This window comes from Oreochromis aureus, linkage group 5 (assembly GCF_013358895.1).
Source record: "Oreochromis aureus strain Israel breed Guangdong linkage group 5, ZZ_aureus, whole genome shotgun sequence".
Classification (NCBI taxonomy): domain Eukaryota; kingdom Metazoa; phylum Chordata; class Actinopteri; order Cichliformes; family Cichlidae; genus Oreochromis; species Oreochromis aureus.
This window is the reverse complement of record NC_052946.1, coordinates 35,679,606-35,693,541: the sequence shown is the minus strand read 5'-3', so window position 1 is coordinate 35,693,541 and position 13,936 is coordinate 35,679,606. Positions and strand designations below refer to the sequence as shown.

The 13,936-nt window shown below is 39.8% G+C and overlaps 1 long non-coding RNA gene across 1 annotated transcript; it reads right to left on the bottom strand.

The window, feature by feature from the left end:
* Nucleotides 1-3,330: 3,330 nt before the first annotated feature.
* On the bottom strand, nucleotides 3,331-13,069 carry LOC120440281. The gene is made up of 5 exons (XR_005613137.1): nucleotides 12,914-13,069; nucleotides 6,679-6,739; nucleotides 4,535-4,649; nucleotides 3,775-3,814; nucleotides 3,331-3,627 (listed from the first exon to the last, which is right to left on the bottom strand). It is a non-coding gene; the product is annotated as an uncharacterized LOC120440281 (long non-coding RNA).
* Nucleotides 13,070-13,936: the final 867 nt, after the last annotated feature.

The following is a 13,936-nucleotide window of genomic DNA, read 5'->3' as shown; positions in this document are numbered from 1 at the left end:
GACGTGACACGTCGTCGGTATGTTACGTGTTGGGAATGATAATGCTCTGAATATTTAGTGTTACTTCCCCGTCTCATTATGAATTTGTTTTAGCTGTCTCCCTTTTAAACACAAATCTCTTATATTGGATCTCTGTGTTGGATACAATTTAGAAACAGTGCTTACATGAAATTGTTTTCCCACCACAGAACACTGACAAGTTTTCCAGCTGTAAAATTCTTAGCTTTATTAAAAAAGATATATTGTTCAATTTTTTTTTAAGAAAACAATCAATTTGAATGCTACAAAGCTGATATTGAAACTGAAAAGTTTCACCTTGTATGTCTGTGTTACATATGGGTACATGCCCACACACACACACACACACACACACACACACACACACACACACACACACACACACACACACACATCTGCAGTTCTATTGGGCATCTGCCCCAAAGGTAGTACAATCAGCCAGGGTCATAAGTGAGGACAGACAGGCTGACCTTCACTGCTGCAGGACCTCTAGGACACAGTGGGAGGCAGGGAGGGAGGTAAAAGAGAGCCAGAAACCAGTCTAGATGGCAGATGTCAAAGCATAAAGTGCTGTGAAAAAGTGATTGCTTAGTTGTGTTTTTTGCATTCCTTCCTAAACCTATTAACTCATTGTGCCACCTTTGGCAGAAATATCTGCAATCAAACATTTGCAATAACTGTCAATGAGCCTTTCACAGCACTGTGGAGGAATTCTGGCTCACTCTTTCTTATAGAATTATTATAATTCAGCCACACTGGATGGTTTTGGAGCTGTTTAAGGTCATGCCAAAGCGTCTTAATCAAATTTGAGTACGGATTTCTTTAGGTTATTCTAAAACCTTTTAAAAACTATTATTATTATTAGTATTCTTCTTCTTCTTCTTCTTCTTATTATTATTATTAGTAGTAGTAGTGGTAGTATTTGAGCCATTCAGAGGTGTACTAGCTGGGGTGTTTTTGATCACTGTCCTGCATAACCCGGGTTACCTTGAGCTTCAGGGCAAGAACTGATGGCTGCACATTCTTATGGTGACAGTGTGATTTGTGGCTCAGCTGCAGGTTGAAGAGGTGGGGCCAGTTGGCTAAGGGAGCGATGGTGGTGGGGAGAGTGGTACACCTTGCATGCATGTGCTAATTATTCTCCCTACCCATATAAGTGCAGGGATGGAGGAGAGGATGGAGATGAACAGGATGAAGTACAAAGTCTCTGAGGCTGGGCAGTTGTTGAAGTGAGCATTTTTCTGTGCAAGTGATTAATGAAAAACTGCCTGCACTAACTGGATCACTACTAACTACCTTGCTCCATGTGGTTACTGAGAGGAGCCTGGTACAATTCTTCTTCAGGATTTTCTGGTAGAGAGAAGAATTCGTGGTCCCACCAACTCATCCAAAAACAACCCCAGACCATCACACTACCACCACCATGTTTGACAGTTGGTATGATGCTCCTATTAAATGCTGTGTTAGTTTTATGCCAGATGTATTGGGACAGAAACCTTCCAAAAAGTCCACAGAATATTTTCCCAAAAGTCTTGGGGATCATCAAGATGTTTATTTGGCAAATGGGAGATGAGCCTTTGTGTTCTGCTTCTTCTTCTCCGCTGTGGTTTTCTCCTTGGAACCCTCCCATGGATGCCATTTCAGCCCAGTCTCGTTCTTATTGTTGAATCATGAACACTGAGGACTTAACTGAGGCAAGCGAGCCCTGCAGTTCTTTAGATGTTGATCTGTGTTCTTTTGTGACATTATGAGTCATTGATGCGCTGGTAGGCTGACCACTCCTGGGAAGGTTCACCACTGTGGATAATGGCTTTTGCCTAAGTCCGCTGGACTCTCAAAGCCTTAGAAATTGATTTTTAACCCTTCTGTTAATAGACTGACAGATGCCTTTGTTTTCTCAGCTCTTTCTTTAGATCACGGCGTAAATTGTTTCTTTTTAAGATCTTTTTGTCAGACAGGTTTTATTTAAGTAATTTCTTGATTCAGCAGTTGTGGCAATAATCATTATTGAGTGTGGAAAATACAATTGAACTCAGCTTTTCAATATGTGTGGTTAATCACAATCAATTCAGATTTTAACTTTTTTGATGATCTGAAACATTTCAGCGTGACAAATATGCATAAAACTAAGAAATCACAGGGAATCACATGCTTTTTCTGCTCTATATAGATGTTAAATGTTTAAGAGTTAATGAGTTGTGAGAAAGGCCTTGAAAAAACAACAATTAGAGAGACTAGAAACAAATAAAGCACTCAATTTTCTCTGAACAGAGACACAGAGACAAGTTAGTCTACATTGCCGGGGGTTTTCAGTTTGTAGTTGGCAAGAAAATGTTGGCAGCTCTTAAAGAAAACTGTCTGGTTGGCTGCCTGTCTGTTAGTAACTTTGATATATTTCCTGCCGATACAAAACCCAATCATCATTTTAGTTAACCCCCAGGAAAATGATCATCTACTGAACGCTGATGAACGAATAAACGGGTTATTACACTAGGATTAAATCTGATGGTATATTGATAGAAGATGGATATGTCACATCCAAAGTAACTGCATTAACCTCCAAATACAGTCATGATACCACATGAGTACAAAATGTTCATACTGCGTTCGATTTCTCTGTTATGGTGTAATTTGACCTATTAGTGAGCATGTTCATGCTGGCTTCAACACAGACTTTTTTCCACTGCCAACATGACAGTTCAAGGTCCCAAATCAGATTATAAGACTCTGACTGCAACAACCTGGTGCCAGATTGCTTTACAACAATCCATAACTCACAGAAACCACATTAACAGAATCTTTGAGTGACCAAGTGTATAATGGAGTCCAGATAGAAACCTCTGCTGTCAGACGTTAAAGTTGACACCACTTAGACGAAATGTCTTATTTTTACACTGTGTGAAAAAGAGATATAGAAATACAATGTGCAGGGAAAAAGCTGTGAAAGTAGCATCTCCCACAAACGGTCACCTTTCTTCACAGACCAATTTTGTCTAGGAGTGCCATGCCAGTATTAATACAGTTGTGACCTTCCCCCTGTAACCTCCTGATCCTCTTCAGCATACATAGTTTACAGGCTGGCTGTCCAACCCTGGATAAATCACATTTGATCTGTTCTTTCTCTCTCTCTCCCCAAATACTGCTCTCAGGAGAAGACACGTGAATACCAACTAAAAGCAAAGACACAATGGACTGATGTTAGCTTGACAGAATCAATGGAACCCAATAGCAGGTAAAAAACCCAAACAAACAAAATGCAGAGTAAGGTGTTTATTTGTATGCCTTCCTGTGTCTACCATGCATTTAAATACTGTACTGCATGTGTTATATAAAGGGGGCAGACTGAAAAAAAGGTGCAATTTTTAAGTAGTTCAAATACCTTGCAGTACAAATATTGTGCAACAAGAGGAAAAGCCTGACAACTTTTCATAATATTCATTAATAAGATAGTTTGTGTGAACATATTCAGGGGTTAGGTGCTTAGAAAGAGGGGGTTTGTAAATATTTACCACCTCAAGTGAGGTTAAAGAAGTGGGTCCAGGGCACAGGAGGCCTCAGGAGAAACATGTTGAGAGTCAATAATTATATAGGAGGGCCCCTCTGGGGCTTCTGTAGAATCAGAAAAAGATGGTGAGAGATGAAGGACAGATTAAAAAAGATGCCTACTGGCACTTGAGGTCCATCTGTACCTTCATTAATGTGCACAAATATACATATATGTATGTATGAGTGCGTTCCCAACTGTGCATTACTCACAGGTCAGCTCTTACGTACGCACAGATCTTCTAGATGTACCCTGCAAAAAGGGGAAAATATCTTATAGCGACAGATAGCATCATGTCAGCTTCATACTGAAGGGAGAGAAAGCATCTGTTTATCACTATTTTTAAGTCATTAGTTTAAAATCTCAGAGGTAACTTTCCCATTATACTTTTCTCCAGAGGGGTTGCAACAACCAGATACAGAAATAGCCACATAGTATTGAATCAGACAAGTGGCAAATAAATAAATAAATAAAATGATGCAGCCCTCAGTGCCACATTATAAAGAGTTTACATTCAGAGGTACAGAGCTGTCTATCATGAACCTGCTATTAATAAAAAAACATAATAAAAAAATGAGGCCATCACTGGCAATAAAAGTGCTTTTTCCTCATTTTCCTTTTTACAGAAAGTCTGATAGCACATCTATGTGTGGAGTATTAGAAGATAAATTCTGTTTCAGGAAAATGAATTAGTTAAAAGACGGTGTCTTGGTGAGAAATGGCTCTGTCATGAGGAGAAAGCACAACAGTGGCGATAATAAAGTAAAATGATCTCAGCCGCCTGGGTAGTTTTAACAAACCAGCGAAAGCAAACTTTTTGTATTCAAGACTAACTGGTTATCTAAAGAGCCTGGAAAGAACACATCCCCGAGCAAAGACCAACACATCACCATGTTACCAGCTGACAAGGGGAGGTGCACTGTTGTTCTAAACACAGCAGATTATCACACAAAAATTCCTCTTCACACACACCATCACATCACAAACTCTACTGCCTTCACCAACAAGGTCCAGAAACCTGCACTTGATCCAGATGAAACCATAGTGTCCTCTGATGCGGTCGCTCTCTTCTCTTGCATACCTACAACTGAAGCAGCAAAGACTGTCAGAAAGTAGCTACAACAAGACAGACTTAGAAAAATGAACCAGCTTCACCCCATATCTACTCTGATCTCTGCCTTACCACCACATAAGTTAAATATAACAAAGTTTCTACAAATAAAAACATGGATGTTCTCTGGGCTCACCACTGTCATCCATTGTAGACAACCTTTACATGCAGGAAGTGGAAAGACAGGGCTCTTTTAAAGGGACAGCACCCATCCACTGGTACAGGTACGTGGATGACACCTCAGGCTGAGGTCTGGAGTTTTACTGAGCCATTGCAACATCTTGATTCTTTTCTTTTTCAGGTGTGGATTTGCTGCTCTGCTTGGGATCAGTGTCTTTTTGCATGGCCCAAGTAAAATCCAGCTTTAGCTGCTGGACAGTTAGCCTCACAGCTGACTCTTAAATACTCATTGACTGCAAGGCTACAAGGTAGTCACATCAAATGTGCACTATGGTGAAACATCTCCACTTTTGTCTCTTCCAGAGGACATCATTCTAGAAGTCTTGCAGTTTGTTCAGATGCAGCTTTGAAAAGTAAACCATGTCGTTTAGAGAGAAGAGGCTTTTTCAGTGTTTTCTAATTTAACATTTGTAATGCTTCCGAGCTCTGTAGAGTCTAAGACATAACTCTTGAGTGTTTGCAGTTTCTCTGAGCATTACGCAATCTGTCCTTGGGGTGAATTTGCTGGGAAGATTGTGGTAGTGTGCTAACACACACCTGAATGGTCCAGACCAGCAAACGGTCAAAACTATCATGTTTAAAGAGTTGGTCATGCTTTCTGATGATCAGTTAACCAAGTGAGTCAATGAAATTAAAATGACAAAAATAAATTACATTAAATTACTGAAACAATGTTGAGGACATCCTGTTGATCACCACTGATGATCAACAGGATGTTGTCAACATCATTTCAATAATAACCAGGGGTGTAAAAGGAAATCAACAATGATTCAATGACATTTTTCAGTCTGAGCAAATCTCATCGATCTGACGTTGTTTGATAATGAACCAAAAGTTGAAAAAAATGAAGCAATGTCAGAATTCGAAGTCTATCCAGTGACATGTAGTTTGAGAGAAATTATATTGATTTAACATTATTCCAACTATTGTTTGCTATCTTTGAGGAACAGTCCTATAAAGTTTAAACAACAAATTCTTTTAACAAATTCAATTTTTATAGTGTAAGTAACCATTTTTATAGTGCATTAACAGCTCAGATTTAGTCACCATTGTTTAAAGTACAAGTGCATCTCAATAATAAGAGCCTGAGAGTCTCTGTGGTGATATATTCACTGAGCTTTTCAGTCTTCACAGGCTGAAATTTCAAAAACAAACCATCAACTAAATCAAAATTTTACTAATCGTATATAAAATATTATGGATGTTGTGGTGAAGACTAAAGACTAAAAGCCTGAAATTAAATTAAAATTTTGCTAATATGATAATATGTTTCTGCACTACTGACTATCCCCACCCCAAACACACACACATTCACTTACACTTTGCATTTCTTTCCACATTTGTCTTATTTCACACTGGTCAGATGTGTGTGTGTCCTGATTCATGTGCACTGATGTTTGAGGAGCCAGACAAACATGCACATATGCACAAGCATCCTGATTCTGGTTTACAAATTGCATGCAGACTGAGTGCTGGCACTTTGGGCCCTGTCCTGTTCCAGCTGGGATCTTATCAGTGTGTGTGGTGGGTGGTAATCAGAAGATATAATATATCAGGCAGCTGGCCGGCCAAACACAATGGAGGGAGCATCACTGCTATAACCACAAAGTCATCACACTCTCAGCAGCCAACGTGTCCTTGAAATGGAGAATGAGACCGAAGTGGAAAAATTACAAGTCCAGGTCCCAGTAATGAAGAGTTTGGCCAACCCTATCCACACTCTGGTCTCACTCTTTTTTCTTACACTGCCTGATTTTGTGTTTTTAAAGACGAGATTGGATTCCACATGTGGTCCTTGCAAAGTCCTTCTTGTAGCAAGACTTACCACTGAGAAGCCATCTTGGTAGTGCCTCTGGGGAGTTATTTGGGTTTTTATTTTGAAGCCTCTGTATAAATGAATGAGGGAAAGAAAACAACGGAGAAACAGAACGCATCGGATTAAAAAAACATTTAAAAACTTTGCCGGCTTTAATGACTTTACTACACACGTGGAAACCATCCATGCACATGTGCATGAAGCACAATAGCTGTCTGCTATTGTGCTTCATGTACACAGTCAAGAAAAATAAGTACCTGTATCTTTACAAGTGGGTATTCCTGTCACAGCACAGAAGGAGCTGTTGTCAGCTGTGAATATTTGTCAGTGCAACAACGTGATTGGCTCATAGATTTCCTGATTTAGCTGGTGATTGGCTCCATGGGAGGCTGAATGGTTGGCCTGTAGGGTGTGATTCCTGAGGTAGTACCAAAGTCCTTCTACAAGCAAGGATTGCTATTTGGCAGTGATGCTGAAAGGCTTCCAAACACCTATTAGGCAATTATTTTAAATAATTATCTAAATTAGCTTTAATTTTAGTGATCCCCAGGACATTAAAAATGGTATATTTGCAATTACTAGTCATACATGACAAAAAAACCCCACTAATTAGAAATCAGCTGAATTATCTTAAAAACACTTCTTTCTTTCTTGAAGTGTCATGTCTCTGGGTCTGTGTACTGCTTGTAAGAATTTCCTGCCAACTGTCTTTCTAAAGATAAACATCACATTTTGTAGTTGAGTTTCCGACAGTTTTCATCATTACTGTGAGAATTACTTCATCCCATGAGGCTTTCAGATTATATACCCAAAGTTATTTAAAGACTATATCAGTATTTTTTTTATTTAAAGAAAGCTTATTGCATTTTAGCTATTCCCTATTATTAAAAATAATAATAAAGTACACAATTTTTGTGCATTGTCTCACAAAGGTTCGCTTCCTTTGGTACTAGAGCCTAACATGTAATAAGAGAGCAACAACGTGGTGACACTGTGCGGTGTGGGATTGTTTAATCTAAATTCTTTTATTCCATCTGCTGCAGCGCCTCTCTCCAGGGGTCCAGCACTACTCTGGTGCTGGCTGTCACTGCTCTGTTCACTGCCTGCCTAAATGAACAGCCCTGCCTGTATCTCAGGGTCACCTTCTCCAGCGTCGAGCTCCCACTGCCACTACCTCACCCCCCTACCCCCAGCTTTCCTTGCTCTCTCTCTCTTTCTCTCTCCAAACTGTGGTTTTCATGATGTCTTTACTAATGCACATTATACTTTATAACATTTCCTTCACACTGACTTTTTTTTCTGACAGGCATCTATGTATTGATGTGGCCTACAGGTCTAAAAACTGAGGCCACTGCAGAACACCTGTATTGTTTCTTAAGGCCTGTGAGGACCAACTCCTCTGCTTGCAAAACAAGTCTGAGTCTATAGAAGTCTATAGGAAAGCAACCCTGCTCCTCGAAACCTTTACTGATGGATTTATGGTCTCAAGTTTCAAGCCCCATATAATATGGCATGATGTTCACGCTGTTCATTCTGCTCTTATGCAGAGAAAAACATATGATAACACAGGGTTTGCTTTTGGGTGAGCCTACCTTGTAATTGATGAATTGCTAACCATATGAGTAGCAGATGGTATGCTATACCTCAGTCAGATCAAAGCTGTGCTTGTGAAATATGGTTTTCAAAAAACAAGGCAGCTGCCCAAAATGCATCGGCCAAGGCTTCAACATCTTCCATATACCCTCCTGCAAAAATCTCTGAGGTTTACTTACATTTTCCATTTTCTATGTTGAATCAAAACTTGTTTGACCCAAGTATACAGCATTATGTTGATTTTACCAACAGAACTTACTCTTAACAGCACTTAGGTCTATCAATATCTGTTTGTATAAGTTATCGTCCAATTACTTTTAAATCTCTGAAAACGGGCCTAACAGTTAATGCAACACTTTTATTAAGGCCATTAAAAGTCTGCACTGCAGTCAGGTCTTTATTGTTTGATTTAAAAATCAATTTTGGAGTTGTACAAAAGCAAAATCACATAAATTGCATCATTGCTATGAAACATATAGAACTAATCGTTTTATTAAAGAAATTAACTCCTCCTCACAGTTGCTGTCCAGCACATCTGCAGAGGTGGTGCGCCACACCAAATTCCTACATCAAACTGAACTTAAATTTTAGTGCTCTCATTTATTTTCTATGATGTCAATGCCATATTTCACCATTATCTAAAGAATGAAAACCGCCCTTTCTGAACAACCACAAACATCTTAAGAGAGAAATAACCTTTGCTTCCAGCTCTGCATTAAGCTTTGAAACTGAGTGTTTTGGAGCAGCAAACAGAAAGGTGGCATTCAGCGTAGTGCTGCCCTCTCTTTCTCAGTAAATGTTGTATTTATGTAGTTTTGAGAGTAAAAGGTTTGCTTGTTAAAATATAAAGTGTCTTTTTTCTGTCTCACTATATTTTGTGTACTGTGATGTAATACAAAAAAATTAAATCAAAAGCAAAAATGACTTTCACTCATTTAACAAAATGAGAATCAACTTGGGGTCTTTATGACTGATGATTAAAAATCAGCATTTAGGGAGCAGGCCTTCCTGTCAGCATGACGGGCTTGCGAAAGCTTGATTAACCTATTTTTAGGTTCACACGATTGACTTTAATTTCCAAATCATGTTTTGAAGTCCCATTGAACAAAAAACAATTAATAGCATTCCTTTATTTCTATAGCTTGGACCAAAGACTTTCTCACATGCTACAAATTAGAAACAAATTTTCGACAGAATTGACCCTGGGATCCAATTAAACCTTTAATATTCCCAGTAATTACACAAGGCTAAGGAATCCAGGTCTACAGAAGAGCTTTTTGATTGATCAGTGGATCAATCCAGCAATTAATCACCTCATTAATTACATCAGGTGCCCAATTTCGATCGGGTTGAAAGTCAAACCAAAGAGATAATAGGTGATATATACCCTGACTGCTGAGTTAGAGAAGCTCAACAGTCAGTTTTTTTGGGTCAGAGTTTCCATTATGAAACCCCCAGATATGTACAGCAGATTAGGCTGATCATATTCACTTCAGTGTTGTGAAACGGAAAGACAATATTCTCATGTGCAGTGAGCCCACATGCTGACATGACCTTTAAACATGGACTTAAAATGCAGCTTTTTGCAGTTTTCTCCAGTTAGTTATGAGACAACATATAAAACATCCAGGGAACGAGTAAGTGTTCCTGTTACTTTACATCATAGACATAAAGTTGGTTGAGTGTTTCTGTTAAAACTATGATCCCATGATGTTGATGCTCAGTGTTATATAAAAACATTGTTCTGCACAAATATTAGATTTTGGCATTAGATTGTGAACTGCTGAGGGTAAATTCATTGATCTGGAGGATTTTGGTTGCAGTTTTTAACAGAGCCTGAAGGTGTTTTCCAGTCCTGAAAATTTCATGTGGCTACAGTAACTTCTGTGCTTAAGAATTTAGCAGAAACGATGGAAAAAATCAGCTCTTGATGCATGCTCAAAAATCCAGGCAAGGAAATCCCAGAAAGTTGTTATTGTTCTTCTCCTTCAGTCAGTTGAAGAAGTCACTTTTAGTCTGGGAAAAAAAAACAAGGCAACTTGAAAAGGGCAAAGTTTCATCACGTGCCTGTATACCTTGAGGGCCTCTAACGTGGAAAGTAGTCAAATTTTGCTTCTTTAAATATCACTGAAGTTATTGCACAAAAGCACCAGCTGACTGTGGACATCAGAGACAGCCATGGATTTATTTATGTTTTAACTGAACGAGCCTAGCATCTTTTTCTTTGCTTTTTTTTGGTACTGTTTACAAGTGAGTGTACAACACTGTATAATAAGGAGTGAGCATTCTTCCTGACACTGGAAAACCATAAGATTTCTAAGCTCCTTATCTGTTATGCTTGGGTGGCAGGAAAAATACTTTTACTGGTGGCATATCTCTGGCAGTGTGAACGCCTCATAACTGTGGAGTGTTCATCAGATAGCGAGGGTAAAACTGATGAAAGCCCTGTGAGATAACATGTTGATAGTACACATTTCACCTCTCTTTCTCTGTCTCACCCTAACCACATGCAACACTTGATAACACTGAGGCTGTGTCAGTGTACTACTCCTGCCCCCCCCCTTTGTGAAGACCTCATTGTTTACGCAGAGAGCCAAACAGTGGTTCATTCCCCCCGGGCCGCACTCATTGCTTGTGTAAGTGATATGGTTGTTGGATACTAATTGCATTAGCCCAGCGGGTTATTGAAGTTTTGCTCCACAACTTGTGGTCAGCACAGAAAAGATGACCTCAGTCACCAACCCAATCAGTAGGTTGAGCATCAGTGAGCGCACGCATGCAGGGCGGTGAGTTGTGAGACACGGCATGGTTCCCATTAGTGTCAGCCACACGGGGAAATATGGAGGTTATTTAGCTTCAACAGAGGAACGAGAGCCAGAATCTTAACATTGAACTGTTGTGGTTAAGAGGCCCCCTGCTCTGCAGGCTCTGCCTATTTTAGAAATGCAGCTTTGATGGTGGCTTGTATTAAATTTGCAGTTTTTGTAGACACTTGTTATCATTTCATTAAAACGGCCAAAGGAGAAAGTTTTTTCTGCTCTTTAGTGATATACCTCACATGTACAAGCCGTGACAGCAGGGTCGGTATTGTTCAGCATGCACCTTGTGAGTCCGTAGGTATTATTTTTGTATTGTTGCAACAACTATGTTTTTTTTTCTAGTGAGTATTAAAAGGACTGACAGATTAGATCAGCTTGATGGTGATGCTACCACTAACAAAGATGGGTGTTGGCTGACCCACAAGGCCTCAGTAAAGGGTGCCCTTCAGTTCATGCCCATGTTCCACAATCGTTTTAGTTCCTAATGTACTTTAACTTCCTGTAAAAACAGAAGTGCAGTGCCATGTCTTTAACTACCTGCGCACACTCATGACAAATGTGTGTATGCGCTTCTAAGGTTCTGTAACCACAGTGGCAGGTTTACATACATCAATCAACTGTAAGTGAACCACGCTGCAGCTTGGAGCCTGGTGAATTAAGAATGTGATACTAAAAACTGCAGAAAAACTGAGGTACCTGGATTGGCTACTTGGCTGGCGCCAAAAGAAAACCAGTCCCTGTAGACTACAGTTACTTTCAATGGCTTCCTTAAGTCCCAAGGGGTCGCCACAGTGGATGAATCAGCATGTTTTATTTGGCACAGGTTTTACACTGGATGTCCTTTCTAGCATATCCCCCCATTTATACAGGTTTGGGACCGGCACCAGGAATACATAAGCTTGTGACCCCCCTGAGGGTTAGTTTGTGTTTCCTCCTGGAATCCACCAGGGATCCTTCACATGTTAAAACTGCCAGCATCCAAACAATAAAAAACATCTTTACAGCATGATAAAATAATATTTGGAGGCTTAAAGGCAATCTTCAGCTACCACCAACTTTAAAAGTTGAATGTTTTATTGTCATGTTGTCTTCAGTATCCCTCAGTTTCCACTGACTCGCTTGCACTAAATGTGCTTGAGTGACTGAATTAATTCAGCTCAATCACGGTAAATTCACATATTTTATTTCTTTGACTGCAGAAAAAGTCCTACTGTGTCTTTCTGCAAGCTGTGCACCTGTGCGTGTAATGTATTTTTAGCTGGCGTACAAACAGCTTTTTGAAGACGTTAATGATTTGAGTGCTCCTTGGCATCGTGGTCGGTGTGCTCCCATGACTATTTAAATTTTGCTTCCTAAGTGACTTTTAAGCTACTGGTTTCACCAAAGCAAAATACAATGAACACCAGGATGTGATCAGAGTCTGGTAGGATGTCTGTGATTAATTTTAATAATAACATTGGTGAGCAGCTAATTAAATTCTATGACTGCACATGGAGGGAGCTGATTAAGAGGGGTACTCAGAGGGCATGGAAATGACAGCAGGTCATTATTTAAGCCTTGGGCAGTCTGTCTGGATATTTTTAAATGTGTGACTTTGAAATCATGAGGGAATATACACAAACAACACACGAGCAGATAGCACAGATATTTAACATCCTTCTCAACCACACCTCTTCAAATTTCCATTAAACATGGGTCAAACTTCAGAAAAGTATTTCGTGCAAGTGCAACTTAGTGAAGTCCAGTCAGTCTGGACTGACACATTGTGTCAGTAACAATTGTCAGATAGATTTTACTGACAGGGGATATAATGGAGGGGATATAATATTTACCTTCAGTGGACTTGCTGCAGAGCAGCCTGAAGAGAGAAGAATCGCGGTGCTGAGGCAATTCCAATTTGTCGTGCGAGTGTCGCTCGTTGGTCACAGAGAGTTAATGAGGCGAGGCCCTGAGCTCTAAGTCATCCTGCCACCGCCGCTGATCCCAGCCCTGATTACTGTAATGAAATGGTCAGGAGATTATTAACCAAACGCCACCATACATCCACATAAGCACACACACAAAACACAGATTGAATCTCAGATACACACAAACAAGACAAACACATACAATGTAACAGAAAAAAAAGCCCCACAGAAGAAATGGAAAAATACACAACACAAAAATAAGAGATTACCCAATATTACTGGATTGTACCAAACACTCTGGCAGAAGTGAATGCACGACCCTAAAAAATGTTTTTCACGGGCTGCAGGAAGATGCTCGAGCGCTGCTGTGCACAGGACTTCCCACTGCAAGCGGGATTTGTTTTGATTCCCATGGTGCCACAGTTTCTGAGCTGCTAGCACAACAGGTTACTAAAATGTGTTCCAGTGAATGGAGTATTTCTGGTTTCATGTGACTTTTGTTCCCAAACCAAGGTACAGCGTGAAATTGGGTAGTGTGAACCTAAAAGAAGCAAACAAATAAATAAGAAAAGTGCATAAAATCAAATCTATTTAAACGGGTTTCTTCCTGATATGCTTGGCAGTACTTGTCACTGGATATGTCGTACACTATAAAATTAAAATTGCTTTTATAGAGCAGCACTAGGGTTGATGAAATCCTGTTGATCAAAGAGGGAAAACCGAATACTTCCACATTTCTCATCTTTTTGCACCAATAACAAACAAAGAAGGAAACTTGGAACAAACGTGTCTGACATGCCCCTCATGGGTTCTGTGCTTAAATTAGCCACAGATACCAACATGAGGGTAAACACCCCAAATAACCTGCTTGCCTTCAGCCTTTAATTTCTTTCCAACAGGTGCATTTTAGTTGTTCTCCTGCTCTTTCCACCCGATCGTATCCTCGGC